The sequence below is a fragment of the Aphelocoma coerulescens genome, chromosome 9 (genome assembly GCF_041296385.1).
Source record: "Aphelocoma coerulescens isolate FSJ_1873_10779 chromosome 9, UR_Acoe_1.0, whole genome shotgun sequence".
Classification (NCBI taxonomy): domain Eukaryota; kingdom Metazoa; phylum Chordata; class Aves; order Passeriformes; family Corvidae; genus Aphelocoma; species Aphelocoma coerulescens.
The window spans coordinates 792,263-815,000 of NC_091023.1; the positions used below are offsets into that span (position 1 = coordinate 792,263).

The window sequence follows — 22,738 nt, forward strand, 5'->3', positions numbered from 1 at the left end:
GGTGGCTCATGGGGCTTGCATGGCTTGCGTGGCTCTGGATCTGGCCGCAGGTTCCCTTGTTTCCGAGGGCAGGGAAGAGCTGGTGGCCATGACTGTTAGTCCTCGCATAGTTGGCGTGGCGGGAAAAGCTTGAGTGGCTTGTATGGCTCTGGGTCTGGCTGCAGGTTGGGTTGTTGCCGACAGTGGCGCTGGCGGCCGTGTGCCGGGTGCGAGGAGCATTGGGGCAGGGCAGGAAGGCGCTGGTGTGTGCTGGAGAGCGCTGCTGTGGGGCTGAGGGGTGCCTACGGCCATACCACCCTGAGAACGCCCGATCTCATCTGATCTCGGAAGCTAAGCAGGGTCGGGCCCGGTTAGTACTTGAATGGGAGACCGCCTGGGAATACCGGGTGCTGTAGGCTTCTTTTGCTGGGTCCTGGGCTCTGGGCCAGAGGTGCCTTGTTTTGCTTGGGCAGCCATTCCAAGGGGCACAAGGGCGAGGCCAACAGTGGCCGTGGCTCGCGTGGCTCAGAGGGATTGCATGGCTGCGGTGGCTTGTCTGGTTCTGGGTCTTTGGAACAAGGTGCCTTGTTCCTGGCTGCAGGTTCCGTTGTTGCCGAGGGCGGAGATGGTGGCCATGACTGGTGATGTGCCTTGTGTGGCTTGTGTGGCTCTGGATCTGGCTGCAGGTTCCATTGTTGCGAAGGGCAGAGCTGGTGGCCATGACTGTTGATGCTCATGAAGCTTGCGTGGCCGGCGTGGCTTATGTGGCTTGTGTGGCTCTGGGTCCGGCTGCAGGTTCCGTTGTTTCCGAGGGCAAAGCAGAGCTGGTGGCCATGACTGTTAGTCCTCGCATAGTTGGCGTGGCTGGAAAAGCTTGAGTGGCTTGTGTGGCTCTGGATCTGGCTGCAGGTTCCATTGTTGCGAAGGGCAGAGCTGGTGGCCATGACTGTTGATGCTCATGAAGCTTGCGTGGCTGGCGTGGCTTATGTGGCTTGTGTGGCTCTGGGTCCGGCTGCAGGTTCCGTTGTTTCCGAGGGCAGGGAAGAGCTGGTGGCCATGACTGTTAGTCCTCGCATAGTTGGCGTGGCTGGAAAAGCTTGAGTGGCTTGTATGGCTCTGGGTCTGGCTGCTGGTTGGGTTGTTGCCGACAGTGGCGCTGGCGGCCGTGTGCCGGGTGCGGGGGGCATTGGGGCAGGGCAGGAAGGCGCTGGTGTGTGCTGGAGAGCGCTGCTGTGGGGCTGAGGGGTGCCTACGGCCATACCACCCTGAGAACGCCCGATCTCGTCTGATCTCGGAAGCTAAGCAGGGTCGGGCCCGGTTAGTACTTGGATGGGAGACCGCCTGGGAATACCGGGTGCTGTAGGCTTCTTTTGCTGGGTCCTGGGCTCTGGGCCAGAGGTGCCTTGTTTTGCTTGGGCAGCGGTGCCAAGGAGCTCAAGGGCGAGGGTGGCTCATGGGGCTTGCATGGCTTGCATGGCTCTGGGTCCGGCTGCAGGTTCTGTTCTTGCCGAGGGCAGGGCAGAGCTGGTGGCCATGACTGTTAGTCCTCGCATAGTTGGCGTGGCTGGAAAAGCTTGAGTGGCTTGTGTGGTGTTCGGTCTGGCTGCAGGTTGGGTTGTTGCCGACAGTGGCGCTGGCGGCCGTGTGCCGGGTGCGGGGGGCATTGGGGCAGGGCAGGAAGGCGCTGGTGTGTGCTGGAGAGCGCTGCTGTGGGGCTGAGGGGTGCCTACGGCCATACCACCCTGAGAACGCCCGATCTCGTCTGATCTCGGAAGCTAAGCAGGGTCGGGCCCGGTTAGTACTTGGATGGGAGACCGCCTGGGAATACCGGGTGCTGTAGGCTTCTTTTGCTGGGTCCTGGGCTCTGGGCCAGAGGTGCCTTGTTTTGCTTGGGCAGCGGTGCCAAGGAGCACAAGGGGGAGGGTGGCTCATGGGGCTTGCATGGCTTGCGTGGCTCTGGGTCCGGCTGCAGGTTCTGTTGTTGCCGAGGGCAGGGAAGAGCTGGTGGCCATGACTGTTAGTCCTCGCATAGTTGGCGTGGCTGGAAAAGCTTGAGTGGCTTGTGTGGTGTTCGGTCTGGCTGCAGGTTGGGTTGTTGCCGACAGTGGCGCTGGCGGCCGTGTGCCGGGTGCGGGGGGCATTGGGGCAGGGCAGGAAGGCGCTGGTGTGTGCTGGAGAGCGCTGCTGTGGGGCTGAGGGGTGCCTACGGCCATACCACCCTGAGAACGCCCGATCTCGTCTGATCTCGGAAGCTAAGCAGGGTCGGGCCCGGTTAGTACTTGGATGGGAGACCGCCTGGGAATACCGGGTGCTGTAGGCTTCTTTTGCTGGGTCCTGGGCTCTGGGCCAGAGGTGCCTTGTTTTGCTTGGGCAGCGGTGCCAAGGAGCACAAGGGCGAGGGTGGCTCATGGGGCTTGCATGGCTTGCGTGGCTCTGGATCTGGCTGCAGGTTCCCTTGTTTCCGAGGGCAGGGAAGAGCTGGTGGCCATGACTGTTAGTCCTCGCATAGTTGGCGTGGCGGGAAAAGCTTGAGTGGCTTGTATGGCTCTGGGTCTGGCTGCAGGTTGGGTTGTTGCCGACAGTGGCGCTGCCGGCCGTGTGCAGGGTGCGAGGAGCATTGGGGCAGGGCAGGAAGGCGCTGGTGTGTGCTGGAGAGCGCTGCTGTGGGGCTGAGGGGTGCCTACGGCCATACCACCCTGAGAACGCCCGATCTCGTCTGATCTCGGAAGCTAAGCAGGGTCGGGCCCGGTTAGTACTTGGATGGGAGACCGCCTGGGAATACCGGGTGCTGTAGGCTTCTTTTGCTGGGTCCTGGGCTCTGGGCCAGAGGTGCCTTGTTTTGCTTGGGCAGCGGTGCCAAGGAGCTCAAGGGCGAGGGTGGCTCATGGGGCTTGCATGGCTTGCGTGGCTCTGGGTCCGGCTGCAGGTTCTGTTGTTGCCGAGGGCAGGGAAGAGCTGGTGGCCATGACTGTTAGTCCTCGCATAGTTGGCGTGGCTGGAAAAGCTTGAGTGGCTTGTGTGGTGTTCGGTCTGGCTGCAGGTTGGGTTGTTGCCGACAGTGGCGCTGGCGGCCGTGTGCCGGGTGCGGGGGGCATTGGGGCAGGGCAGGAAGGCGCTGGTGTGTGCTGGAGAGCGCTGCTGTGGGGCTGAGGGGTGCCTACGGCCATACCACCCTGAGAACGCCCGATCTCGTCTGATCTCGGAAGCTAAGCAGGGTCGGGCCCGGTTAGTACTTGGATGGGAGACCGCCTGGGAATACCGGGTGCTGTAGGCTTCTTTTGCTGGGTCCTGGGCTCTGGGCCAGAGGTGCCTTGTTTTGCTTGGGCAGCGGTGCCAAGGAGCTCAAGGGCGAGGGTGGCTCATGGGGCTTGCATGGCTTGCGTGGCTCTGGGTCCGGCTGCAGGTTCTGTTGTTGCCGAGGGCAGGGAAGAGCTGGTGGCCATGACTGTTAGTCCTCGCATAGTTGGCGTGGCTGGAAAAGTTTGAGTGGCTTGTGTGGTGTTCGGTCTGGCTGCTGGTTGGGTTGTTGCCGACAGTGGCGCTGGCGGCCGTGTGCCGGGTGCGGGGGGCATTGGGGCAGGGCAGGAAGGCGCTGGTGTGTGCTGGAGAGCGCTGCTGTGGGGCTGAGGGGTGCCTACGGCCATACCACCCTGAGAACGCCCGATCTCGTCTGATCTCGGAAGCTAAGCAGGGTCGGGCCCGGTTAGTACTTGGATGGGAGACCGCCTGGGAATACCGGGTGCTGTAGGCTTCTTTTGCTGGGTCCTGGGCTCTGGGCCAGAGGTGCCTTGTTTTGCTTGGGCAGCGGTGCCAAGGAGCACAAGGGCGAGGGTGGCTCATGGGGCTTGCATGGCTTGCGTGGCTCTGGATCTGGCTGCAGGTTCCCTTGTTTCCGAGGGCAGGGAAGAGCTGGTGGCCATGACTGTTAGTCCTCGCATAGTTGGCGTGGCGGGAAAAGCTTGAGTGGCTTGTATGGCTCTGGGTCTGGCTGCAGGTTGGGTTGTTGCCGACAGTGGCGCTGCCGGCCGTGTGCAGGGTGCGAGGAGCATTGGGGCAGGGCAGGAAGGCGCTGGTGTGTGCTGGAGAGCGCTGCTGTGGGGCTGAGGGGTGCCTACGGCCATACCACCCTGAGAACGCCCGATCTCGTCTGATCTCGGAAGCTAAGCAGGGTCGGGCCCGGTTAGTACTTGGATGGGAGACCGCCTGGGAATACCGGGTGCTGTAGGCTTCTTTTGCTGGGTCCTGGGCTCTGGGCCAGAGGTGCCTTGTTTTGCTTGGGCAGCGGTGCCAAGGAGCTCAAGGGCGAGGGTGGCTCATGGGGCTTGCATGGCTTGCATGGCTCTGGGTCCGGCTGCAGGTTCTGTTGTTGCCGAGGGCAGGGCAGAGCTGGTGGCCATGACTGTTAGTCCTCGCATAGTTGGCGTGGCTGGAAAAGCTTGAGTGGCTTGTGTGGTGTTCGGTCTGGCTGCAGGTTGGGTTGTTGCCGACAGTGGCGCTGGCGGCCGTGTGCCGGGTGCGGGGGGCATTGGGGCAGGGCAGGAAGGCGCTGGTGTGTGCTGGAGAGCGCTGCTGTGGGGCTGAGGGGTGCCTACGGCCATACCACCCTGAGAACGCCCGATCTCGTCTGATCTCGGAAGCTAAGCAGGGTCGGGCCCGGTTAGTACTTGGATGGGAGACCGCCTGGGAATACCGGGTGCTGTAGGCTTCTTTTGCTGGGTCCTGGGCTCTGGGCCAGAGGTGCCTTGTTTTGCTTGGGCAGCGGTGCCAAGGAGCACAAGGGCGAGGGTGGCTCATGGGGCTTGCATGGCTTGCATGGCTCTGGGTCCGGCTGCAGGTTCTGTTGTTGCCGAGGGCAGGGCAGAGCTGGTGGCCATGACTGTTAGTCCTCGCATAGTTGGCGTGGCTGGAAAAGCTTGAGTGGCTTGTGTGGTGTTCGGTCTGGCTGCAGGTTGGGTTGTTGCCGACAGTGGCGCTGGCGGCCGTGTGCCGGGTGCGGGGGGCATTGGGGCAGGGCAGGAAGGCGCTGGTGTGTGCTGGAGAGCGCTGCTGTGGGGCTGAGGGGTGCCTACGGCCATACCACCCTGAGAACGCCCGATCTCGTCTGATCTCGGAAGCTAAGCAGGGTCGGGCCCGGTTAGTACTTGGATGGGAGACCGCCTGGGAATACCGGGTGCTGTAGGCTTCTTTTGCTGGGTCCTGGGCTCTGGGCCAGAGGTGCCTTGTTTTGCTTGGGCAGCGGTGCCAAGGAGCACAAGGGGGAGGGTCGCTCATGGGGCTTGCATGGCTTGCGTGGCTCTGGATCTGGCTGCAGGTTCCCTTGTTTCCGAGGGCAGGGAAGAGCTGGTGGCCATGACTGTTAGTCCTCACATAGTTGGCGTGGCGGGAAAAGCTTGAGTGGCTTGTATGGCTCTGGGTCTGGCTGCAGGTTGGGTTGTTGCCGACAGTGGCGCTGGCGGCCGTGTGCCGGGTGCGGGGGGCATTGGGGCAGGGCAGGAAGGCGCTGGTGTGTGCTGGAGAGCGCTGCTGTGGGGCTGAGGGGTGCCTACGGCCATACCACCCTGAGAACGCCCGATCTCGTCTGATCTCGGAAGCTAAGCAGGGTCGGGCCCGGTTAGTACTTGGATGGGAGACCGCCTGGGAATACCGGGTGCTGTAGGCTTCTTTTGCTGGGTCCTGGGCTCTGGGCCAGAGGTGCCTTGTTTTGCTTGGGCAGCGGTGCCAAGGAGCACAAGGGGGAGGGTGGCTCATGGGGCTTGCATGGCTTGCGTGGCTCTGGATCTGGCTGCAGGTTCCCTTGTTTCCGAGGGCAGGGAAGAGCTGGTGGCCATGACTGTTAGTCCTCGCATAGTTGGCGTGGCGGGAAAAGCTTGAGTGGCTTGTATGGCTCTGGGTCTGGCTGCAGGTTGGGTTGTTGCCGACAGTGGCGCTGGCGGCCGTGTGCCGGGTGCGGGCGGCATTGGGGCAGGGCAGGAAGGCGCTGGTGTGTGCTGGAGAGCGCTGCTGTGGGGCTGAGGGGTGCCTACGGCCATACCACCCTGAGAACGCCCGATCTCGTCTGATCTCGGAAGCTAAGCAGGGTCGGGCCCGGTTAGTACTTGGATGGGAGACCGCCTGGGAATACCGGGTGCTGTAGGCTTCTTTTGCTGGGTCCTGGGCTCTGGGCCAGAGGTGCCTCGTTTTGCTTGGGCAGCGGTGCCAAGGAGCACAAGGGCGAGGGTGGCTCATGGGGCTTGCATGGCTTGCGTGGCTCTGGATCTGGCTGCAGGTTCCCTTGTTTCCGAGGGCAGGGAAGAGCTGGTGGCCATGACTGTTAGTCCTCGCATAGTTGGCGTGGCGGGAAAAGCTTGAGTGGCTTGTATGGCTCTGGGTCTGGCTGCAGGTTGGGTTGTTGCCGACAGTGGCGCTGGCGGCCGTGTGCCGGGTGCGAGGAGCATTGGGGCAGGGCAGGAAGGCGCTGGTGTGTGCTGGAGAGCGCTGCTGTGGGGCTGAGGGGTGCCTACGGCCATACCACCCTGAGAACGCCCGATCTCGTCTGATCTCGGAAGCTAAGCAGGGTCGGGCCCGGTTAGTACTTGGATGGGAGACCGCCTGGGAATACCGGGTGCTGTAGGCTTCTTTTGCTGGGTCCTGGGCTCTGGGCCAGAGGTGCCTTGTTTTGCTTGGGCAGCGGTGCCAAGGAGCTCAAGGGCGAGGGTGGCTCATGGGGCTTGCATGGCTTGCGTGGCTCTGGGTCCGGCTGCAGGTTCTGTTCTTGCCGAGGGCAGGGCAGAGCTGGTGGCCATGACTGTTAGTCCTCGCATAGTTGGCGTGGCTGGAAAAGCTTGAGTGGCTTGTGTGGTGTTCGGTCTGGCTGCAGGTTGGGTTGTTGCCGACAGTGGCGCTGGCGGCCGTGTGCCGGGTGCGGGCGGCATTGGGGCAGGGCAGGAAGGCGCTGGTGTGTGCTGGAGAGCGCTGCTGTGGGGCTGAGGGGTGCCTACGGCCATACCACCCTGAGAACGCCCGATCTCGTCTGATCTCGGAAGCTAAGCAGGGTCGGGCCCGGTTAGTACTTGGATGGGAGACCGCCTGGGAATACCGGGTGCTGTAGGCTTCTTTTGCTGGGTCCTGGGCTCTGGGCCAGAGGTGCCTTGTTTTGCTTGGGCAGCGGTGTCAAGGAGCACAAGGGGGAGGGTGGCTCATGGGGCTTGCATGGCTTGCGTGGCTCTGGGTCCGGCTGCAGGTTCTGTTGTTGCCGAGGGCAGGGCAGAGCTGGTGGCCATGACTGTTAGTCCTCACATAGTTGGCGTGGCTGGAAAAGCTTGAGTGGCTTGTATGGCTCTGGGTCTGGCTGCAGGTTGGGTTGTTGCCGACAGTGGCGCTGGCGGCCGTGTGCCGGGTGCAGGGGGCATTGGGGCAGGGCAGGAAGGCGCTGGTGTGTGCTGGAGAGCGCTGCTGTGGGGCTGAGGGGTGTCTACGGCCATACCACCCTGAGAACGCCCGATCTCGTCTGATCTCGGAAGCTAAGCAGGGTCGGGCCCAGTTAGTACTTGGATGGGAGACCGCCTGGGAATACCGGGTGCTGTAGGCTTCTTTTGCTGGGTCCTGGGCTCTGGGCCAGAGGTGCCTTGTTTTGCTTGGGCAGCGGTGCCAAGGAGCTCAAGGGCGAGGGTGGCTCATGGGGCTTGCATGGCTTGCGTGGCTCTGGGTCCGGCTGCAGGTTCTGTTGTTGCCGAGGGCAGGGCAGAGCTGGTGGCCATGACTGTTAGTCCTCGCATAGTTGGCGTGGCTGGAAAAGCTTGAGTGGCTTGTGTGGTGTTCGGTCTGGCTGCTGGTTGGGTTGTTGCCGACAGTGGCGCTGGCGGCCGTGTGCCGGGTGTGGGGGGCATTGGGGCAGGGCAGGAAGGCGCTGGTGTGTGCTGGAGAGCGCTGCTGTGGGGCTGAGGGGTGCCTACGGCCATACCACCCTGAGAACGCCCGATCTCGTCTGATCTCGGAAGCTAAGCAGGGTCGGGCCCGGTTAGTACTTGGATGGGAGACCGCCTGGGAATACCGGGTGCTGTAGGCTTCTTTTGCTGGGTCCTGGGCTCTGGGCCAGAGGTGCCTGTTTTTGCTTGGGCAGCGGTGCCAAGGAGCACAAGGGGGAGGGTGGCTCATGGGGCTTGCATGGCTTGCGTGGCTCTGGATCTGGCTGCAGGTTCCCTTGTTTCCGAGGGCAGGGAAGAGCTGGTGGCCATGACTGTTAGTCCTCGCATAGTTGGCGTGGCGGGAAAAGCTTGAGTGGCTTGTATGGCTCTGGGTCTGGCTGCAGGTTGGGTTGTTGCCGACAGTGGCGCTGGCGGCCGTGTGCCGGGTGCGGGCGGCATTGGGGCAGGGCAGGAAGGCGCTGGTGTGTGCTGGAGAGCGCTGCTGTGGGGCTGAGGGGTGCCTACGGCCATACCACCCTGAGAACGCCCGATCTCGTCTGATCTCGGAAGCTAAGCAGGGTCGGGCCCGGTTAGTACTTGGATGGGAGACCGCCTGGGAATACCGGGTGCTGTAGGCTTCTTTTGCTGGGTCCTGGGCTCTGGGCCAGAGGTGCCTTGTTTTGCTTGGGCAGCGGTGCCAAGGAGCACAAGGGGGAGGGTGGCTCATGGGGCTTGCATGGCTTGCGTGGCTCTGGATCTGGCTGCAGGTTCCCTTGTTTCCGAGGGCAGGGAAGAGCTGGTGGCCATGACTGTTAGTCCTCGCATAGTTGGCGTGGCGGGAAAAGCTTGAGTGGCTTGTATGGCTCTGGGTCTGGCTGCAGGTTGGGTTGTTGCCGACAGTGGCGCTGGCGGCCGTGTGCAGGGTGCGAGGAGCATTGGGGCAGGGCAGGAAGGCGCTGGTGATTGCTGGAGAGCGCTGCTGTGGGGCTGAGGGGTGCCTACGGCCATACCACCCTGAGAACGCCCGATCTCGTCTGATCTCGGAAGCTAAGCAGGGTCGGGCCCGGTTAGTACTTGGATGGGAGACCGCCTGGGAATACCGGGTGCTGTAGGCTTCTTTTGCTGGGTCCTGGGCTCTGGGCCAGAGGTGCCTTGTTTTGCTTGGGCAGCGGTGCCAAGGAGCTCAAGGGGGAGGGTGGCTCATGGGGCTTGCATGGCTTGCGTGGCTCTGGGTCCGGCTGCAGGTTCTGTTGTTGCCGAGGGCAGGGCAGAGCTGGTGGCCATGACTGTTAGTCCTCGCATAGTTGGCGTGGCTGGAAAAGCTTGAGTGGCTTGTGTGGTGTTCGGTCTGGCTGCAGGTTGGGTTGTTGCCGACAGTGGCGCTGGCGGCCGTGTGCCGGGTGCGGGGGGCATTGGGGCAGGGCAGGAAGGCGCTGGTGTGTGCTGGAGAGCGCTGCTGTGGGGCTGAGGGGTGCCTACGGCCATACCACCCTGAGAACGCCCGATATCGTCTGATCTCGGAAGCTAAGCAGGGTCGGGCCCGGTTAGTACTTGGATGGGAGACCGCCTGGGAATACCGGGTGCTGTAGGCTTCTTTTGCTGGGTCCTGGGCTCTGGGCCAGAGGTGCCTTGTTTTGCTTGGGCAGCGGTGCCAAGGAGCACAAGGGGGAGGGTGGCTCATGGGGCTTGCATGGCTTGCGTGGCTCTGGGTCCGGCTGCAGGTTCTGTTGTTTCCGAGGTCAGGGCAGAGCTGGTGGCCATGACTGTTAGTCCTCACATAGTTGGCGTGGCTGGAAAAGCTTGAGTGGCTTGTATGGCTCTGGGTCTGGCTGCAGGTTGGGTTGTTGCCGACAGTGGCGCTGGCGGCCGTGTGCCGGGTGCGGGGGGCATTGGGGCAGGGCAGGAAGGCGCTGGTGTGTGCTGGAGAGCGCTGCTGTGGGGCTGAGGGGTGCCTACGGCCATACCACCCTGAGAACGCCCGATCTCGTCTGATCTCGGAAGCTAAGCAGGGTCGGGCCCGGTTAGTACTTGGATGGGAGACCGCCTGGGAATACTGGGTGCTGTAGGCTTCTTTTGCTGGGTCCTGGGCTCTGGGCCAGAGGTGCCTTGTTTTGCTTGGGCAGCGGTGCCAAGGAGCACAAGGGGGAGGGTCGCTCATGGGGCTTGCATGGCTTGCGTGGCTCTGGATCTGGCTGCAGGTTCCCTTGTTTCCGAGGGCAGGGAAGAGCTGGTGGCCATGACTGTTAGTCCTCACATAGTTGGCGTGGCGGGAAAAGCTTGAGTGGCTTGTATGGCTCTGGGTCTGGCTGCAGGTTGGGTTGTTGCCGACAGTGGCGCTGGCGGCCGTGTGCCGGGTGCGGGGGGCATTGGGGCAGGGCAGGAAGGCGCTGGTGTGTGCTGGAGAGCGCTGCTGTGGGGCTGAGGGGTGCCTACGGCCATACCACCCTGAGAACGCCCGATCTCGTCTGATCTCGGAAGCTAAGCAGGGTCGGGCCCGGTTAGTACTTGGATGGGAGACCGCCTGGGAATACCGGGTGCTGTAGGCTTCTTTTGCTGGGTCCTGGGCTCTGGGCCAGAGGTGCCTTGTTTTGCTTGGGCAGCGGTGCCAAGGAGCACAAGGGGGAGGGTGGCTCATGGGGCTTGCATGGCTTGCGTGGCTCTGGATCTGGCTGCAGGTTCCCTTGTTTCCGAGGGCAGGGAAGAGCTGGTGGCCATGACTGTTAGTCCTCACATAGTTGGCGTGGCGGGAAAAGCTTGAGTGGCTTGTATGGCTCTGGGTCTGGCTGCAGGTTGGGTTGTTGCCGACAGTGGCGCTGGCGGCCGTGTGCCGGGTGCGGGGGGCATTGGGGCAGGGCAGGAAGGCGCTGGTGTGTGCTGGAGAGCGCTGCTGTGGGGCTGAGGGGTGCCTACGGCCATACCACCCTGAGAACGCCCGATCTCGTCTGATCTCGGAAGCTAAGCAGGGTCGGGCCCGGTTAGTACTTGGATGGGAGACCGCCTGGGAATACCGGGTGCTGTAGGCTTCTTTTGCTGGGTCCTGGGCTCTGGGCCAGAGGTGCCTTGTTTTGCTTGGGCAGCGGTGCCAAGGAGCACAAGGGCGAGGGTGGCTCATGGGGCTTGCATGGCTTGCGTGGCTCTGGATCTGGCTGCAGGTTCCCTTGTTTCCGAGGGCAGGGAAGAGCTGGTGGCCATGACTGTTAGTCCTCGCATAGTTGGCGTGGCGGGAAAAGCTTGAGTGGCTTGTATGGCTCTGGGTCTGGCTGCAGGTTGGGTTGTTGCCGACAGTGGCGCTGGCGGCCGTGTGCCGGGTGCGGGCGGCATTGGGGCAGGGCAGGAAGGCGCTGGTGTGTGCTGGAGAGCGCTGCTGTGGGGCTGAGGGGTGCCTACGGCCATACCACCCTGAGAACGCCCGATCTCGTCTGATCTCGGAAGCTAAGCAGGGTCGGGCCCGGTTAGTACTTGGATGGGAGACCGCCTGGGAATACCGGGTGCTGTAGGCTTCTTTTGCTGGGTCCTGGGCTCTGGGCCAGAGGTGCCTTGTTTTGCTTGGGCAGCGGTGCCAAGGAGCACAAGGGGGAGGGTGGCTCATGGGGCTTGCATGGCTTGCGTGGCTCTGGATCTGGCTGCAGGTTCCCTTGTTTCCGAGGGCAGGGAAGAGCTGGTGGCCATGACTGTTAGTCCTCGCATAGTTGGCGTGGCGGGAAAAGCTTGAGTGGCTTGTATGGCTCTGGGTCTGGCTGCAGGTTGGGTTGTTGCCGACAGTGGCGCTGGCGGCCGTGTGCAGGGTGCGAGGAGCATTGGGGCAGGGCAGGAAGGCGCTGGTGATTGCTGGAGAGCGCTGCTGTGGGGCTGAGGGGTGCCTACGGCCATACCACCCTGAGAACGCCCGATCTCGTCTGATCTCGGAAGCTAAGCAGGGTCGGGCCCGGTTAGTACTTGGATGGGAGACCGCCTGGGAATACCGGGTGCTGTAGGCTTCTTTTGCTGGGTCCTGGGCTCTGGGCCAGAGGTGCCTTGTTTTGCTTGGGCAGCGGTGCCAAGGAGCTCAAGGGCGAGGGTGGCTCATGGGGCTTGCATGGCTTGCGTGGCTCTGGGTCCGGCTGCAGGTTCTGTTGTTGCCGAGGGCAGGGCAGAGCTGGTGGCCATGACTGTTAGTCCTCGCATAGTTGGCGTGGCTGGAAAAGCTTGAGTGGCTTGTGTGGTGTTCGGTCTGGCTGCTGGTTGGGTTGTTGCCGACAGTGGCGCTGGCGGCCGTGTGCCGGGTGTGGGGGGCATTGGGGCAGGGCAGGAAGGCGCTGGTGTGTGCTGGAGAGCGCTGCTGTGGGGCTGAGGGGTGCCTACGGCCATACCACCCTGAGAACGCCCGATCTCGTCTGATCTCGGAAGCTAAGCAGGGTCGGGCCCGGTTAGTACTTGGATGGGAGACCGCCTGGGAATACCGGGTGCTGTAGGCTTCTTTTGCTGGGTCCTGGGCTCTGGGCCAGAGGTGCCTTGTTTTGCTTGGGCAGCGGTGCCAAGGAGCACAAGGGGGAGGGTGGCTCATGGGGCTTGCATGGCTTGCGTGGCTCTGGATCTGGCTGCAGGTTCCCTTGTTTCCGAGGGCAGGGAAGAGCTGGTGGCCATGCCTGTTAGTCCTCGCATAGTTGGCGTGGCGGGAAAAGCTTGAGTGGCTTGTATGGCTCTGGGTCTGGCTGCAGGTTGGGTTGTTGCCGACAGTGGCGCTGGCGGCCGTGTGCCGGGTGCGGGCGGCATTGGGGCAGGGCAGGAAGGCGCTGGTGTGTGCTGGAGAGCGCTGCTGTGGGGCTGAGGGGTGCCTACGGCCATACCACCCTGAGAACGCCCGATCTCGTCTGATCTCGGAAGCTAAGCAGGGTCGGGCCCGGTTAGTACTTGGATGGGAGACCGCCTGGGAATACCGGGTGCTGTAGGCTTCTTTTGCTGGGTCCTGGGCTCTGGGCCAGAGGTGCCTTGTTTTGCTTGGGCAGCGGTGCCAAGGAGCACAAGGGGGAGGGTGGCTCATGGGGCTTGCATGGCTTGCGTGGCTCTGGATCTGGCTGCAGGTTCCCTTGTTTCCGAGGGCAGGGAAGAGCTGGTGGCCATGACTGTTAGTCCTCGCATAGTTGGCGTGGCGGGAAAAGCTTGAGTGGCTTGTATGGCTCTGGGTCTGGCTGCAGGTTGGGTTGTTGCCGACAGTGGCGCTGGCGGCCGTGTGCAGGGTGCGAGGAGCATTGGGGCAGGGCAGGAAGGCGCTGGTGATTGCTGGAGAGCGCTGCTGTGGGGCTGAGGGGTGCCTACGGCCATACCACCCTGAGAACGCCCGATCTCGTCTGATCTCGGAAGCTAAGCAGGGTCGGGCCCGGTTAGTACTTGGATGGGAGACCGCCTGGGAATACCGGGTGCTGTAGGCTTCTTTTGCTGGGTCCTGGGCTCTGGGCCAGAGGTGCCTTGTTTTGCTTGGGCAGCGGTGCCAAGGAGCTCAAGGGCGAGGGTGGCTCATGGGGCTTGCATGGCTTGCGTGGCTCTGGGTCCGGCTGCAGGTTCTGTTGTTGCCGAGGGCAGGGCAGAGCTGGTGGCCATGACTGTTAGTCCTCGCATAGTTGGCGTGGCTGGAAAAGCTTGAGTGGCTTGTGTGGTGTTCGGTCTGGCTGCTGGTTGGGTTGTTGCCGACAGTGGCGCTGGCGGCCGTGTGCCGGGTGTGGGGGGCATTGGGGCAGGGCAGGAAGGCGCTGGTGTGTGCTGGAGAGCGCTGCTGTGGGGCTGAGGGGTGCCTACGGCCATACCACCCTGAGAACGCCCGATCTCGTCTGATCTCGGAAGCTAAGCAGGGTCGGGCCCGGTTAGTACTTGGATGGGAGACCGCCTGGGAATACCGGGTGCTGTAGGCTTCTTTTGCTGGGTCCTGGGCTCTGGGCCAGAGGTGCCTTGTTTTGCTTGGGCAGCGGTGCCAAGGAGCACAAGGGGGAGGGTGGCTCATGGGGCTTGCATGGCTTGCGTGGCTCTGGATCTGGCTGCAGGTTCCCTTGTTTCCGAGGGCAGGGAAGAGCTGGTGGCCATGACTGTTAGTCCTCGCATAGTTGGCGTGGCGGGAAAAGCTTGAGTGGCTTGTATGGCTCTGGGTCTGGCTGCAGGTTGGGTTGTTGCCGACAGTGGCGCTGGCGGCCGTGTGCCGGGTGCGGGCGGCATTGGGGCAGGGCAGGAAGGCGCTGGTGTGTGCTGGAGAGCGCTGCTGTGGGGCTGAGGGGTGCCTACGGCCATACCACCCTGAGAACGCCCGATCTCGTCTGATCTCGGAAGCTAAGCAGGGTCGGGCCCGGTTAGTACTTGGATGGGAGACCGCCTGGGAATACCGGGTGCTGTAGGCTTCTTTTGCTGGGTCCTGGGCTCTGGGCCAGAGGTGCCTTGTTTTGCTTGGGCAGCGGTGCCAAGGAGCTCAAGGGCGAGGGTGGCTCATGGGGCTTGCATGGCTTGCGTGGCTCTGGGTCCGGCTGCAGGTTCTGTTGTTGCCGAGGGCAGGGCAGAGCTGGTGGCCATGACTGTTAGTCCTCGCATAGTTGGCGTGGCTGGAAAAGCTTGAGTGGCTTGTGTGGTGTTCGGTCTGGCTGCAGGTTGGGTTGTTGCCGACAGTGGCGCTGGCGGCCGTGTGCCGGGTGCGGGGGGCATTGGGGCAGGGCAGGAAGGCGCTGGTGTGTGCTGGAGAGCGCTGCTGTGGGGCTGAGGGGTGCCTACGGCCATACCACCCTGAGAACGCCCGATCTCGTCTGATCTCGGAAGCTAAGCAGGGTCGGGCCCGGTTAGTACTTGGATGGGAGACCGCCTGGGAATACCGGGTGCTGTAGGCTTCTTTTGCTGGGTCCTGGGCTCTGGGCCAGAGGTGCCTTGTTTTGCTTGGGCAGCGGTGCCAAGGAGCACAAGGGGGAGGGTGGCTCATGGGGCTTGCATGGCTTGCGTGGCTCTGGATCTGGCTGCAGGTTCCCTTGTTTCCGAGGGCAGGGAAGAGCTGGTGGCCATGACTGTTAGTCCTCGCATAGTTGGCGTGGCGGGAAAAGCTTGAGTGGCTTGTATGGCTCTGGGTCTGGCTGCAGGTTGGGTTGTTGCCGACAGTGGCGCTGGCGGCCGTGTGCCGGGTGCGAGGAGCATTGGGGCAGGGCAGGAAGGCGCTGGTGTGTGCTGGAGAGCGCTGCTGTGGGGCTGAGGGGTGCCTACGGCCATACCACCCTGAGAACGCCCGATCTCGTCTGATCTCGGAAGCTAAGCAGGGTCGGGCCCGGTTAGTACTTGGATGGGAGACCGCCTGGGAATACCGGGTGCTGTAGGCTTCTTTTGCTGGGTCCTGGGCTCTGGGCCAGAGGTGCCTTGTTTTGCTTGGGCAGCGGTGCCAAGGAGCTCAAGGGCGAGGGTGGCTCATGGGGCTTGCATGGCTTGCGTGGCTCTGGGTCCGGCTGCAGGTTCTGTTCTTGCCGAGGGCAGGGCAGAGCTGGTGGCCATGACTGTTAGTCCTCGCATAGTTGGCGTGGCTGGAAAAGCTTGAGTGGCTTGTGTGGTGTTCGGTCTGGCTGCAGGTTGGGTTGTTGCCGACAGTGGCGCTGGCGGCCGTGTGCCGGGTGCGGGCGGCATTGGGGCAGGGCAGGAAGGCGCTGGTGTGTGCTGGAGAGCGCTGCTGTGGGGCTGAGGGGTGCCTACGGCCATACCACCCTGAGAACGCCCGATCTCGTCTGATCTCGGAAGCTAAGCAGGGTCGGGCCCGGTTAGTACTTGGATGGGAGACCGCCTGGGAATACCGGGTGCTGTAGGCTTCTTTTGCTGGGTCCTGGGCTCTGGGCCAGAGGTGCCTTGTTTTGCTTGGGCAGCGGTGCCAAGGAGCACAAGGGGGAGGGTGGCTCATGGGGCTTGCATGGCTTGCGTGGCTCTGGGTCCGGCTGCAGGTTCTGTTGTTGCCGAGGGCAGGGCAGAGCTGGTGGCCATGACTGTTAGTCCTCACATAGTTGGCGTGGCTGGAAAAGCTTGAGTGGCTTGTATGGCTCTGGGTCTGGCTGCAGGTTGGGTTGTTGCCGACAGTGGCGCTGGCGGCCGTGTGCCGGGTGCAGGGGGCATTGGGGCAGGGCAGGAAGGCGCTGGTGTGTGCTGGAGAGCGCTGCTGTGGGGCTGAGGGGTGCCTACGGCCATACCACCCTGAGAACGCCCGATCTCGTCTGATCTCGGAAGCTAAGCAGGGTCGGGCCCGGTTAGTACTTGGATGGGAGACCGCCTGGGAATACCGGGTGCTGTAGGCTTCTTTTGCTGGGTCCTGGGCTCTGGGCCAGAGGTGCCTTGTTTTGCTTGGGCAGCGGTGCCAAGGAGCACAAGGGGGAGGGTGGCTCATGGGGCTTGCATGGCTTGCGTGGCTCTGGGTCCGGCTGCAGGTTCTGTTGTTTCCGAGGTCAGGGAAGAGCTGGTGGCCATGACTGTTAGTCCTCACATAGTTGGCGTGGCGGGAAAAGCTTGAGTGGCTTGTATGGCTCTGGGTCTGGCTGCAGGTTGGGTTGTTGCCGACAGTGGCGCTGGCGGCCGTGTGCCGGGTGCAGGGGGCATTGGGGCAGGGCAGGAAGGCGCTGGTGTGTGCTGGAGAGCGCTGCTGTGGGGCTGAGGGGTGCCTACGGCCATACCACCCTGAGAACGCCCGATCTCGTCTGATCTCGGAAGCTAAGCAGGGTCGGGCCCGGTTAGTACTTGGATGGGAGACCGCCTGGGAATACCGGGTGCTGTAGGCTTCTTTTGCTGGGTCCTGGGCTCTGGGCCAGAGGTGCCTTGTTTTGCTTGGGCAGCGGTGCCAAGGAGCTCAAGGGCGAGGGTGGCTCATGGGGCTTGCATGGCTTGCGTGGCTCTGGGTCCGGCTGCAGGTTCTGTTGTTTCCGAGGTCAGGGCAGAGCTGGTGGCCATGACTGTTAGTCCTCACATAGTTGGCGTGGCTGGAAAAGCTTGAGTGGCTTGTATGGCTCTGGGTCTGGCTGCAGGTTGGGTTGTTGCCGACAGTGGCGCTGGCGGCCGTGTGCCGGGTGCGGGGGGCATTGGGGCAGGGCAGGAAGGCGCTGGTGTGTGCTGGAGAGCGCTGCTGTGGGGCTGAGGGGTGCCTACGGCCATACCACCCTGAGAACGCCCGATCTCGTCTGATCTCGGAAGCTAAGCAGGGTCGGGCCCGGTTAGTACTTGGATGGGAGACCGCCTGGGAATACCGGGTGCTGTAGGCTTCTTTTGCTGGGTCCTGGGCTCTGGGCCAGAGGTGCCTTGTTTTGCTTGGGCAGCGGTGCCAAGGAGCACAAGGGCGAGGGTGGCTCATGGGGCTTGCATGGCTTGCGTGGCTCTGGATCTGGCTGCAGGTTCCCTTGTTTCCGAGGGCAGGGAAGAGCTGGTGGCCATGACTGTTAGTCCTCGCATAGTTGGCGTGGCGGGAAAAGCTTGAGTGGCTTGTATGGCTCTGGGTCTGGCTGCAGGTTGGGTTGTTGCCGACAGTGGCGCTGGCGGCCGTGTGCCGGGTGCGGGGGGCATTGGGGCAGGGCAGGAAGGCGCTGGTGTGTGCTGGAGAGCGCTGCTGTGGGGCTGAGGGGTGCCTACGGCCATACCACCCTGAGAACGCCCGATATCGTCTGATCTCGGAAGCTAAGCAGGGTCGGGCCCGGTTAGTACTTGGATGGGAGACCGCCTGGGAATACCGGGTGCTGTAGGCTTCTTTTGCTGGGTCCTGGGCTCTGGGCCAGAGGTGCCTTGTTTTGCTTGGGCAGCGGTGCCAAGGAGCACAAGGGGGAGGGTGGCTCATGGGGCTTGCATGGCTTGCGTGGCTCTGGATCTGGCTGCAGGTTCCCTTGTTTCCGAGGGCAGGGAAGAGCTGGTGGCCATGACTGTTAGTCCTCGCATAGTTGGCGTGGCGGGAAAAGCTTGAGTGGCTTGTATGGCTCTGGGTCTGGCTGCAGGTTGGGTTGTTGCCGACAGTGGCGCTGGCGGCCGTGTGCCGGGTGCGGGGGGCATTGGGGCAGGGCAGGAAGGCGCTGGTGTGTGCTGGAGAGCGCTGCTGTGGGGCTGAGGGGTGCCTACGGCCATACCACCCTGAGAACGCCCGATCTCGTCTGATCTCGGAAGCTAAGCAGGGTCGGGCCCGGTTAGTACTTGGATGGGAGACCGCCTGGGAATACCGGGTGCTGTAGGCTTCTTTTGCTGGGTCCTGGGCTCTGGGCCAGAGGTGCCTTGTTTTGCTTGGGCAGCGGTGCCAAGGAGCACAAGGGGGAGGGTGGCTCATGGGGCTTGCATGGCTTGCGTGGCTCTGGATCTGGCTGCAGGTTCCCTTGTTTCCGAGGGCAGGGAAGAGCTGGTGGCCATGACTGTTAGTCCTCGCATAGTTGGCGTGGCGGGAAAAGCTTGAGTGGCTTGTATGGCTCTGGGTCTGGCTGCAGGTTGGGTTGTTGCCGACAGTGGCGCTGGCGGCCGTGTGCCGGGTGCGGGGGGCATTGGGGCAGGGCAGGAAGGCGCTGGTGTGTGCTGGAGAGCGCTGCTGTGGGGCTGAGGGGTGCCTACGGCCATACCACCCTGAGAACGCCCGATCTCGTCTGATCTCGGAAGCTAAGCAGGGTCGGGCCCGGTTAGTACTTGGATGGGAGACCGCCTGGGAATACCGGGTGCTGTAGGCTTCTTTTGCTGGGTCCTGGGCTCTGGGCCAGAGGTGCCTTGTTTTGCTTGGGCAGCGGTGCCAAGGAGCTCAAGGGCGAGGGTGGCTCATGGGGCTTGCATGGCTTGCGTGGCTCTGGGTCCGGCTGCAGGTTCTGTTGTTGCCGAGGGCAGGGCAGAGCTGGTGGCCATGACTGTTAGTCCTCGCATAGTTGGCGTGGCTGGAAAAGCTTGAGTGGCTTGTGTGGTGTTCGGTCTGGCTGCAGGTTGGGTTGTTGCCGACAGTGGCGCTGGCGGCCGTGTGCCGGGTGCGGGGGGCATTGGGGCAGGGCAGGAAGGCGCTGGTGTGTGCTGGAGAGCGCTGCTGTGGGGCTGAGGGGTGCCTACGGCCATACCACCCTGAGAACGCCCGATCTCGTCTGATCTCGGAAGCTAAGCAGGGTCGGGCCCGGTTAGTACTTGGATGGGAGACCGCCTGGGAATACCGGGTGCTGTAGGCTTCTTTTGCTGGGTCCTGGGCTCTGGGCCAGAGGTGCCTTGTTTTGCTTGGGCAGCGGTGCCAAGGAGCACAAGGGCGAGGGTGGCTCATGGGGCTTGCATGGCTTGCGTGGCTCTGGATCTGGCTGCAGGTTCCCTTGTTTCCGAGGGCAGGGAAGAGCTGGTGGCCATGACTGTTAGTCCTCGCATAGTTGGCGTGGCGGGAAAAGCTTGAGTGGCTTGTATGGCTCTGGGTCTGGCTGCAGGTTGGGTTGTTGCCGACAGTGGCGCTGGCGGCCGTGTGCCGGGTGCGAGGAGCATTGGGGCAGGGCAGGAAGGCGCTGGTGTGTGCTGGAGAGCGCTGCTGTGGGGCTGAGGGGTGCCTACGGCCATACCACCCTGAGAACGCCCGATCTCGTCTGATCTCGGAAGCTAAGCAGGGTCGGGCCCGGTTAGTACTTGGATGGGAGACCGCCTGGGAATACCGGGTGCTGTAGGCTTCTTTTGCTGGGTCCTGGGCTCTGGGCCAGAGGTGCCTTGTTTTGCTTGGGCAGCGGTGCCAAGGAGCTCAAGGGCGAGGGTGGCTCATGGGGCTTGCATGGCTTGCGTGGCTCTGGGTCCGGCTGCAGGTTCTGTTCTTGCCGAGGGCAGGGCAGAGCTGGTGGCCATGACTGTTAGTCCTCGCATAGTTGGCGTGGCTGGAAAAGCTTGAGTGGCTTGTGTGGTGTTCGGTCTGGCTGCAGGTTGGGTTGTTGCCGACAGTGGCGCTGGCGGCCGTGTGCCGGGTGCGGGCGGCATTGGGGCAGGGCAGGAAGGCGCTGGTGTGTGCTGGAGAGCGCTGCTGTGGGGCTGAGGGGTGCCTACGGCCATACCACCCTGAGAACGCCCGATCTCGTCTGATCTCGGAAGCTAAGCAGGGTCGGGCCCGGTTAGTACTTGGATGGGAGACCGCCTGGGAATACCGGGTGCTGTAGGCTTCTTTTGCTGGGTCCTGGGCTCTGGGCCAGAGGTGCCTTGTTTTGCTTGGGCAGCGGTGCCAAGGAGCACAAGGGGGAGGGTGGCTCATGGGGCTTGCATGGCTTGCGTGGCTCTGGGTCCGGCTGCAGGTTCTGTTGTTGCCGAGGGCAGGGCAGAGCTGGTGGCCATGACTGTTAGTCCTCACATAGTTGGCGTGGCTGGAAAAGCTTGAGTGGCTTGTATGGCTCTGGGTCTGGCTGCAGGTTGGGTTGTTGCCGACAGTGGCGCTGGCGGCCGTGTGCCGGGTGCAGGGGGCATTGGGGCAGGGCAGGAAGGCGCTGGTGTGTGCTGGAGAGCGCTGCTGTGGGGCTGAGGGGTGCCTACGGCCATACCACCCTGAGAACGCCCGATCTCGTCTGATCTCGGAAGCTAAGCAGGGTCGGGCCCGGTTAGTACTTGGATGGGAGACCGCCTGGGAATACCGGGTGCTGTAGGCTTCTTTTGCTGGGTCCTGGGCTCTGGGCCAGAGGTGCCTTGTTTTGCTTGGGCAGCGGTGCCAAGGAGCACAAGGGGGAGGGTGGCTCATGGGGCTTGCATGGCTTGCGTGGCTCTGGGTCCGGCTGCAGGTTCTGTTGTTTCCGAGGTCAGGGAAGAGCTGGTGGCCATGACTGTTAGTCCTCACATAGTTGGCGTGGCGGGAAAAGCTTGAGTGGCTTGTATGGCTCTGGGTCTGGCTGCAGGTTGGGTTGTTGCCGACAGTGGCGCTGGCGGCCGTGTGCCGGGTGCAGGGGGCATTGGGGCAGGGCAGGAAGGCGCTGGTGTGTGCTGGAGAGCGCTGCTGTGGGGCTGAGGGGTGCCTACGGCCATACCACCCTGAGAACGCCCGATCTCGTCTGATCTCGGAAGCTAAGCAGGGTCGGGCCCGGTTAGTACTTGGATGGGAGACCGCCTGGGAATACCGGGTGCTGTAGGCTTCTTTTGCTGGGTCCTGGGCTCTGGGCCAGAGGTGCCTTGTTTTGCTTGGGCAGCGGTGCCAAGGAGCTCAAGGGCGAGGGTGGCTCATGGGGCTTGCATGGCTTGCGTGGCTCTGGGTCCGGCTGCAGGTTCTGTTGTTTCCGAGGTCAGGGCAGAGCTGGTGGCCATGACTGTTAGTCCTCACATAGTTGGCGTGGCTGGAAAAGCTTGAGTGGCTTGTATGGCTCTGGGTCTGGCTGCAGGTTGGGTTGTTGCCGACAGTGGCGCTGGCGGCCGTGTGCCGGGTGCGGGGGGCATTGGGGCAGGGCAGGAAGGCGCTGGTGTGTGCTGGAGAGCGCTGCTGTGGGGCTGAGGGGTGCCTACGGCCATACCACCCTGAGAACGCCCGATCTCGTCTGATCTCGGAAGCTAAGCAGGGTCGGGCCCGGTTAGTACTTGGATGGGAGACCGCCTGGGAATACCGGGTGCTGTAGGCTTCTTTTGCTGGGTCCTGGGCTCTGGGCCAGAGGTGCCTTGTTTTGCTTGGGCAGCGGTGCCAAGGAGCACAAGGGCGAGGGTGGCTCATGGGGCTTGCATGGCTTGCGTGGCTCTGGATCTGGCTGCAGGTTCCCTTGTTTCCGAGGGCAGGGAAGAGCTGGTGGCCATGACTGTTAGTCCTCGCATAGTTGGCGTGGCGGGAAAAGCTTGAGTGGCTTGTATGGCTCTGGGTCTGGCTGCAGGTTGGGTTGTTGCCGACAGTGGCGCTGGCGGCCATGTGCCGGGTGCGGGGGGCATTGGGGCAGGGCAGGAAGGCGCTGGTGTGTGCTGGAGAGCGCTGCTGTGGGGCTGAGGGGTGCCTACGGCCATACCACCCTGAGAACGCCCGATCTCGTCTGATCTCGGAAGCTAAGCAGGGTCGGGCCCGGTTAGTACTTGGATGGGAGACCGCCTGGGAATACCGGGTGCTGTAGGCTTCTTTTGCTGGGTCCTGGGCTCTGGGCCAGAGGTGCCTTGTTTTGCTTGGGCAGCGGTGCCAAGGAGCACAAGGGGGAGGGTGGCTCATGGGGCTTGCATGGCTTGCGTGGCTCTGGATCTGGCTGCAGGTTCCCTTGTTTCCGAGGGCAGGGAAGAGCTGGTGGCCATGACTGTTAGTCCTCGCATAGTTGGCGTGGCGGGAAAAGCTTGAGTGGCTTGTATGGCTCTGGGTCTGGCTGCAGGTTGGGTTGTTGCCGACAGTGGCGCTGGCGGCCGTGTGCCGGGTGCGGGGGGCATTGGGGCAGGGCAGGAAGGCGCTGGTGTGTGCTGGAGAGCGCTGCTGTGGGGCTGAGGGGTGCCTACGGCCATACCACCCTGAGAACGCCCGATCTCGTCTGATCTCGGAAGCTAAGCAGGGTCGGGCCCGGTTAGTACTTGGATGGGAGACCGCCTGGGAATACCGGGTGCTGTAGGCTTCTTTTGCTGGGTCCTGGGCTCTGGGCCAGAGGTGCCTTGTTTTGCTTGGGCAGCGGTGCCAAGGAGCACAAGGGGGAGGGTGGCTCATGGGGCTTGCATGGCTTGCGTGGCTCTGGGTCCGGCTGCAGGTTCTGTTGTTGCCGAGGGCAGGGCAGAGCTGGTGGCCATGACTGTTAGTCCTCACATAGTTGGCGTGGCTGGAAAAGCTTGAGTGGCTTGTATGGCTCTGGGTCTGGCTGCAGGTTGGGTTGTTGCCGACAGTGGCGCTGGCGGCCGTGTGCCGGGTGCAGGGGGCATTGGGGCAGGGCAGGAAGGCGCTGGTGTGTGCTGGAGAGCGCTGCTGTGGGGCTGAGGGGTGCCTACGGCCATACCACCCTGAGAACGCCCGATCTCGTCTGATCTCG

The 22,738-nt window shown here is 63.1% G+C and overlaps 47 non-coding genes across 47 annotated transcripts in view; all 47 read left to right on the forward strand.

Moving 5' to 3' along the window:
- Positions 1-279: 279 nt before the first annotated feature.
- LOC138115263 (5S ribosomal RNA) lies at positions 280-398 on the forward strand. Its single transcript, XR_011153177.1, has one exon. It is a non-coding gene; the product is annotated as a 5S ribosomal RNA (ribosomal RNA).
- An 828-nt stretch (positions 399-1,226) lies between these two features.
- On the forward strand, positions 1,227-1,345 carry LOC138115768 (5S ribosomal RNA). The gene has a single exon (XR_011153673.1). It is a non-coding gene; the product is annotated as a 5S ribosomal RNA (ribosomal RNA).
- Positions 1,346-1,703: 358 nt separating this feature from the next.
- On the forward strand, positions 1,704-1,822 carry LOC138115769 (5S ribosomal RNA). Its single transcript, XR_011153674.1, has one exon. It is a non-coding gene; the product is annotated as a 5S ribosomal RNA (ribosomal RNA).
- Positions 1,823-2,180: 358 nt separating this feature from the next.
- LOC138115770 (5S ribosomal RNA) lies at positions 2,181-2,299 on the forward strand. The gene has a single exon (XR_011153675.1). It is a non-coding gene; the product is annotated as a 5S ribosomal RNA (ribosomal RNA).
- Positions 2,300-2,657: 358 nt separating this feature from the next.
- On the forward strand, positions 2,658-2,776 carry LOC138115771 (5S ribosomal RNA). Its single transcript, XR_011153676.1, has one exon. It is a non-coding gene; the product is annotated as a 5S ribosomal RNA (ribosomal RNA).
- Positions 2,777-3,134: 358 nt separating this feature from the next.
- LOC138115772 (5S ribosomal RNA) lies at positions 3,135-3,253 on the forward strand. The gene has a single exon (XR_011153677.1). It is a non-coding gene; the product is annotated as a 5S ribosomal RNA (ribosomal RNA).
- Positions 3,254-3,611: 358 nt separating this feature from the next.
- LOC138115773 (5S ribosomal RNA) lies at positions 3,612-3,730 on the forward strand. Its single transcript, XR_011153678.1, has one exon. It is a non-coding gene; the product is annotated as a 5S ribosomal RNA (ribosomal RNA).
- Positions 3,731-4,088: 358 nt separating this feature from the next.
- Positions 4,089-4,207, forward strand: LOC138115774 (5S ribosomal RNA). Its single transcript, XR_011153679.1, has one exon. It is a non-coding gene; the product is annotated as a 5S ribosomal RNA (ribosomal RNA).
- Positions 4,208-4,565: 358 nt separating this feature from the next.
- LOC138115775 (5S ribosomal RNA) lies at positions 4,566-4,684 on the forward strand. Its single transcript, XR_011153680.1, has one exon. It is a non-coding gene; the product is annotated as a 5S ribosomal RNA (ribosomal RNA).
- Positions 4,685-5,042: 358 nt separating this feature from the next.
- On the forward strand, positions 5,043-5,161 carry LOC138115777 (5S ribosomal RNA). Its single transcript, XR_011153682.1, has one exon. It is a non-coding gene; the product is annotated as a 5S ribosomal RNA (ribosomal RNA).
- Positions 5,162-5,519: 358 nt separating this feature from the next.
- LOC138115778 (5S ribosomal RNA) lies at positions 5,520-5,638 on the forward strand. Its single transcript, XR_011153683.1, has one exon. It is a non-coding gene; the product is annotated as a 5S ribosomal RNA (ribosomal RNA).
- Positions 5,639-5,996: 358 nt separating this feature from the next.
- Positions 5,997-6,115, forward strand: LOC138115779 (5S ribosomal RNA). Its single transcript, XR_011153684.1, has one exon. It is a non-coding gene; the product is annotated as a 5S ribosomal RNA (ribosomal RNA).
- Positions 6,116-6,473: 358 nt separating this feature from the next.
- On the forward strand, positions 6,474-6,592 carry LOC138115780 (5S ribosomal RNA). Its single transcript, XR_011153685.1, has one exon. It is a non-coding gene; the product is annotated as a 5S ribosomal RNA (ribosomal RNA).
- A 358-nt stretch (positions 6,593-6,950) lies between these two features.
- On the forward strand, positions 6,951-7,069 carry LOC138115781 (5S ribosomal RNA). Its single transcript, XR_011153686.1, has one exon. It is a non-coding gene; the product is annotated as a 5S ribosomal RNA (ribosomal RNA).
- A 358-nt stretch (positions 7,070-7,427) lies between these two features.
- Positions 7,428-7,546, forward strand: LOC138115521 (5S ribosomal RNA). The gene has a single exon (XR_011153432.1). It is a non-coding gene; the product is annotated as a 5S ribosomal RNA (ribosomal RNA).
- A 358-nt stretch (positions 7,547-7,904) lies between these two features.
- On the forward strand, positions 7,905-8,023 carry LOC138115783 (5S ribosomal RNA). The gene has a single exon (XR_011153688.1). It is a non-coding gene; the product is annotated as a 5S ribosomal RNA (ribosomal RNA).
- A 358-nt stretch (positions 8,024-8,381) lies between these two features.
- LOC138115784 (5S ribosomal RNA) lies at positions 8,382-8,500 on the forward strand. Its single transcript, XR_011153689.1, has one exon. It is a non-coding gene; the product is annotated as a 5S ribosomal RNA (ribosomal RNA).
- A 358-nt stretch (positions 8,501-8,858) lies between these two features.
- Positions 8,859-8,977, forward strand: LOC138115785 (5S ribosomal RNA). Its single transcript, XR_011153690.1, has one exon. It is a non-coding gene; the product is annotated as a 5S ribosomal RNA (ribosomal RNA).
- A 358-nt stretch (positions 8,978-9,335) lies between these two features.
- Positions 9,336-9,454, forward strand: LOC138115530 (5S ribosomal RNA). Its single transcript, XR_011153441.1, has one exon. It is a non-coding gene; the product is annotated as a 5S ribosomal RNA (ribosomal RNA).
- A 358-nt stretch (positions 9,455-9,812) lies between these two features.
- LOC138115402 (5S ribosomal RNA) lies at positions 9,813-9,931 on the forward strand. The gene has a single exon (XR_011153316.1). It is a non-coding gene; the product is annotated as a 5S ribosomal RNA (ribosomal RNA).
- A 358-nt stretch (positions 9,932-10,289) lies between these two features.
- Positions 10,290-10,408, forward strand: LOC138115786 (5S ribosomal RNA). The gene has a single exon (XR_011153691.1). It is a non-coding gene; the product is annotated as a 5S ribosomal RNA (ribosomal RNA).
- A 358-nt stretch (positions 10,409-10,766) lies between these two features.
- Positions 10,767-10,885, forward strand: LOC138115787 (5S ribosomal RNA). The gene has a single exon (XR_011153692.1). It is a non-coding gene; the product is annotated as a 5S ribosomal RNA (ribosomal RNA).
- A 358-nt stretch (positions 10,886-11,243) lies between these two features.
- LOC138115789 (5S ribosomal RNA) lies at positions 11,244-11,362 on the forward strand. The gene has a single exon (XR_011153694.1). It is a non-coding gene; the product is annotated as a 5S ribosomal RNA (ribosomal RNA).
- Positions 11,363-11,720: 358 nt separating this feature from the next.
- On the forward strand, positions 11,721-11,839 carry LOC138115791 (5S ribosomal RNA). The gene has a single exon (XR_011153695.1). It is a non-coding gene; the product is annotated as a 5S ribosomal RNA (ribosomal RNA).
- Positions 11,840-12,197: 358 nt separating this feature from the next.
- Positions 12,198-12,316, forward strand: LOC138115792 (5S ribosomal RNA). The gene has a single exon (XR_011153696.1). It is a non-coding gene; the product is annotated as a 5S ribosomal RNA (ribosomal RNA).
- Positions 12,317-12,674: 358 nt separating this feature from the next.
- LOC138115793 (5S ribosomal RNA) lies at positions 12,675-12,793 on the forward strand. Its single transcript, XR_011153697.1, has one exon. It is a non-coding gene; the product is annotated as a 5S ribosomal RNA (ribosomal RNA).
- A 358-nt stretch (positions 12,794-13,151) lies between these two features.
- LOC138115794 (5S ribosomal RNA) lies at positions 13,152-13,270 on the forward strand. The gene has a single exon (XR_011153698.1). It is a non-coding gene; the product is annotated as a 5S ribosomal RNA (ribosomal RNA).
- A 358-nt stretch (positions 13,271-13,628) lies between these two features.
- LOC138115795 (5S ribosomal RNA) lies at positions 13,629-13,747 on the forward strand. The gene has a single exon (XR_011153699.1). It is a non-coding gene; the product is annotated as a 5S ribosomal RNA (ribosomal RNA).
- Positions 13,748-14,105: 358 nt separating this feature from the next.
- On the forward strand, positions 14,106-14,224 carry LOC138115796 (5S ribosomal RNA). The gene has a single exon (XR_011153700.1). It is a non-coding gene; the product is annotated as a 5S ribosomal RNA (ribosomal RNA).
- A 358-nt stretch (positions 14,225-14,582) lies between these two features.
- LOC138115797 (5S ribosomal RNA) lies at positions 14,583-14,701 on the forward strand. The gene has a single exon (XR_011153701.1). It is a non-coding gene; the product is annotated as a 5S ribosomal RNA (ribosomal RNA).
- A 358-nt stretch (positions 14,702-15,059) lies between these two features.
- Positions 15,060-15,178, forward strand: LOC138115798 (5S ribosomal RNA). Its single transcript, XR_011153702.1, has one exon. It is a non-coding gene; the product is annotated as a 5S ribosomal RNA (ribosomal RNA).
- Positions 15,179-15,536: 358 nt separating this feature from the next.
- LOC138115799 (5S ribosomal RNA) lies at positions 15,537-15,655 on the forward strand. Its single transcript, XR_011153703.1, has one exon. It is a non-coding gene; the product is annotated as a 5S ribosomal RNA (ribosomal RNA).
- Positions 15,656-16,013: 358 nt separating this feature from the next.
- LOC138115801 (5S ribosomal RNA) lies at positions 16,014-16,132 on the forward strand. Its single transcript, XR_011153705.1, has one exon. It is a non-coding gene; the product is annotated as a 5S ribosomal RNA (ribosomal RNA).
- A 358-nt stretch (positions 16,133-16,490) lies between these two features.
- LOC138115802 (5S ribosomal RNA) lies at positions 16,491-16,609 on the forward strand. Its single transcript, XR_011153706.1, has one exon. It is a non-coding gene; the product is annotated as a 5S ribosomal RNA (ribosomal RNA).
- A 358-nt stretch (positions 16,610-16,967) lies between these two features.
- LOC138115803 (5S ribosomal RNA) lies at positions 16,968-17,086 on the forward strand. The gene has a single exon (XR_011153707.1). It is a non-coding gene; the product is annotated as a 5S ribosomal RNA (ribosomal RNA).
- A 358-nt stretch (positions 17,087-17,444) lies between these two features.
- On the forward strand, positions 17,445-17,563 carry LOC138115531 (5S ribosomal RNA). Its single transcript, XR_011153442.1, has one exon. It is a non-coding gene; the product is annotated as a 5S ribosomal RNA (ribosomal RNA).
- A 358-nt stretch (positions 17,564-17,921) lies between these two features.
- LOC138115804 (5S ribosomal RNA) lies at positions 17,922-18,040 on the forward strand. Its single transcript, XR_011153708.1, has one exon. It is a non-coding gene; the product is annotated as a 5S ribosomal RNA (ribosomal RNA).
- Positions 18,041-18,398: 358 nt separating this feature from the next.
- On the forward strand, positions 18,399-18,517 carry LOC138115805 (5S ribosomal RNA). Its single transcript, XR_011153710.1, has one exon. It is a non-coding gene; the product is annotated as a 5S ribosomal RNA (ribosomal RNA).
- Positions 18,518-18,875: 358 nt separating this feature from the next.
- On the forward strand, positions 18,876-18,994 carry LOC138115806 (5S ribosomal RNA). The gene has a single exon (XR_011153711.1). It is a non-coding gene; the product is annotated as a 5S ribosomal RNA (ribosomal RNA).
- A 358-nt stretch (positions 18,995-19,352) lies between these two features.
- Positions 19,353-19,471, forward strand: LOC138115807 (5S ribosomal RNA). Its single transcript, XR_011153712.1, has one exon. It is a non-coding gene; the product is annotated as a 5S ribosomal RNA (ribosomal RNA).
- A 358-nt stretch (positions 19,472-19,829) lies between these two features.
- On the forward strand, positions 19,830-19,948 carry LOC138115808 (5S ribosomal RNA). The gene has a single exon (XR_011153713.1). It is a non-coding gene; the product is annotated as a 5S ribosomal RNA (ribosomal RNA).
- Positions 19,949-20,306: 358 nt separating this feature from the next.
- On the forward strand, positions 20,307-20,425 carry LOC138115809 (5S ribosomal RNA). The gene has a single exon (XR_011153714.1). It is a non-coding gene; the product is annotated as a 5S ribosomal RNA (ribosomal RNA).
- Positions 20,426-20,783: 358 nt separating this feature from the next.
- On the forward strand, positions 20,784-20,902 carry LOC138115810 (5S ribosomal RNA). Its single transcript, XR_011153716.1, has one exon. It is a non-coding gene; the product is annotated as a 5S ribosomal RNA (ribosomal RNA).
- Positions 20,903-21,260: 358 nt separating this feature from the next.
- LOC138115812 (5S ribosomal RNA) lies at positions 21,261-21,379 on the forward strand. The gene has a single exon (XR_011153718.1). It is a non-coding gene; the product is annotated as a 5S ribosomal RNA (ribosomal RNA).
- Positions 21,380-21,737: 358 nt separating this feature from the next.
- On the forward strand, positions 21,738-21,856 carry LOC138115813 (5S ribosomal RNA). Its single transcript, XR_011153719.1, has one exon. It is a non-coding gene; the product is annotated as a 5S ribosomal RNA (ribosomal RNA).
- A 358-nt stretch (positions 21,857-22,214) lies between these two features.
- On the forward strand, positions 22,215-22,333 carry LOC138115814 (5S ribosomal RNA). The gene has a single exon (XR_011153720.1). It is a non-coding gene; the product is annotated as a 5S ribosomal RNA (ribosomal RNA).
- Positions 22,334-22,691: 358 nt separating this feature from the next.
- LOC138115815 (5S ribosomal RNA) overlaps positions 22,692-22,738 on the forward strand; it is a 119-nt gene continuing 72 nt past the window's right edge. The window contains exon 1 of the ribosomal RNA XR_011153721.1: positions 22,692-22,738. This exon is cut by the window's right edge and continues 72 nt beyond it. This is a non-coding gene — a ribosomal RNA (5S ribosomal RNA).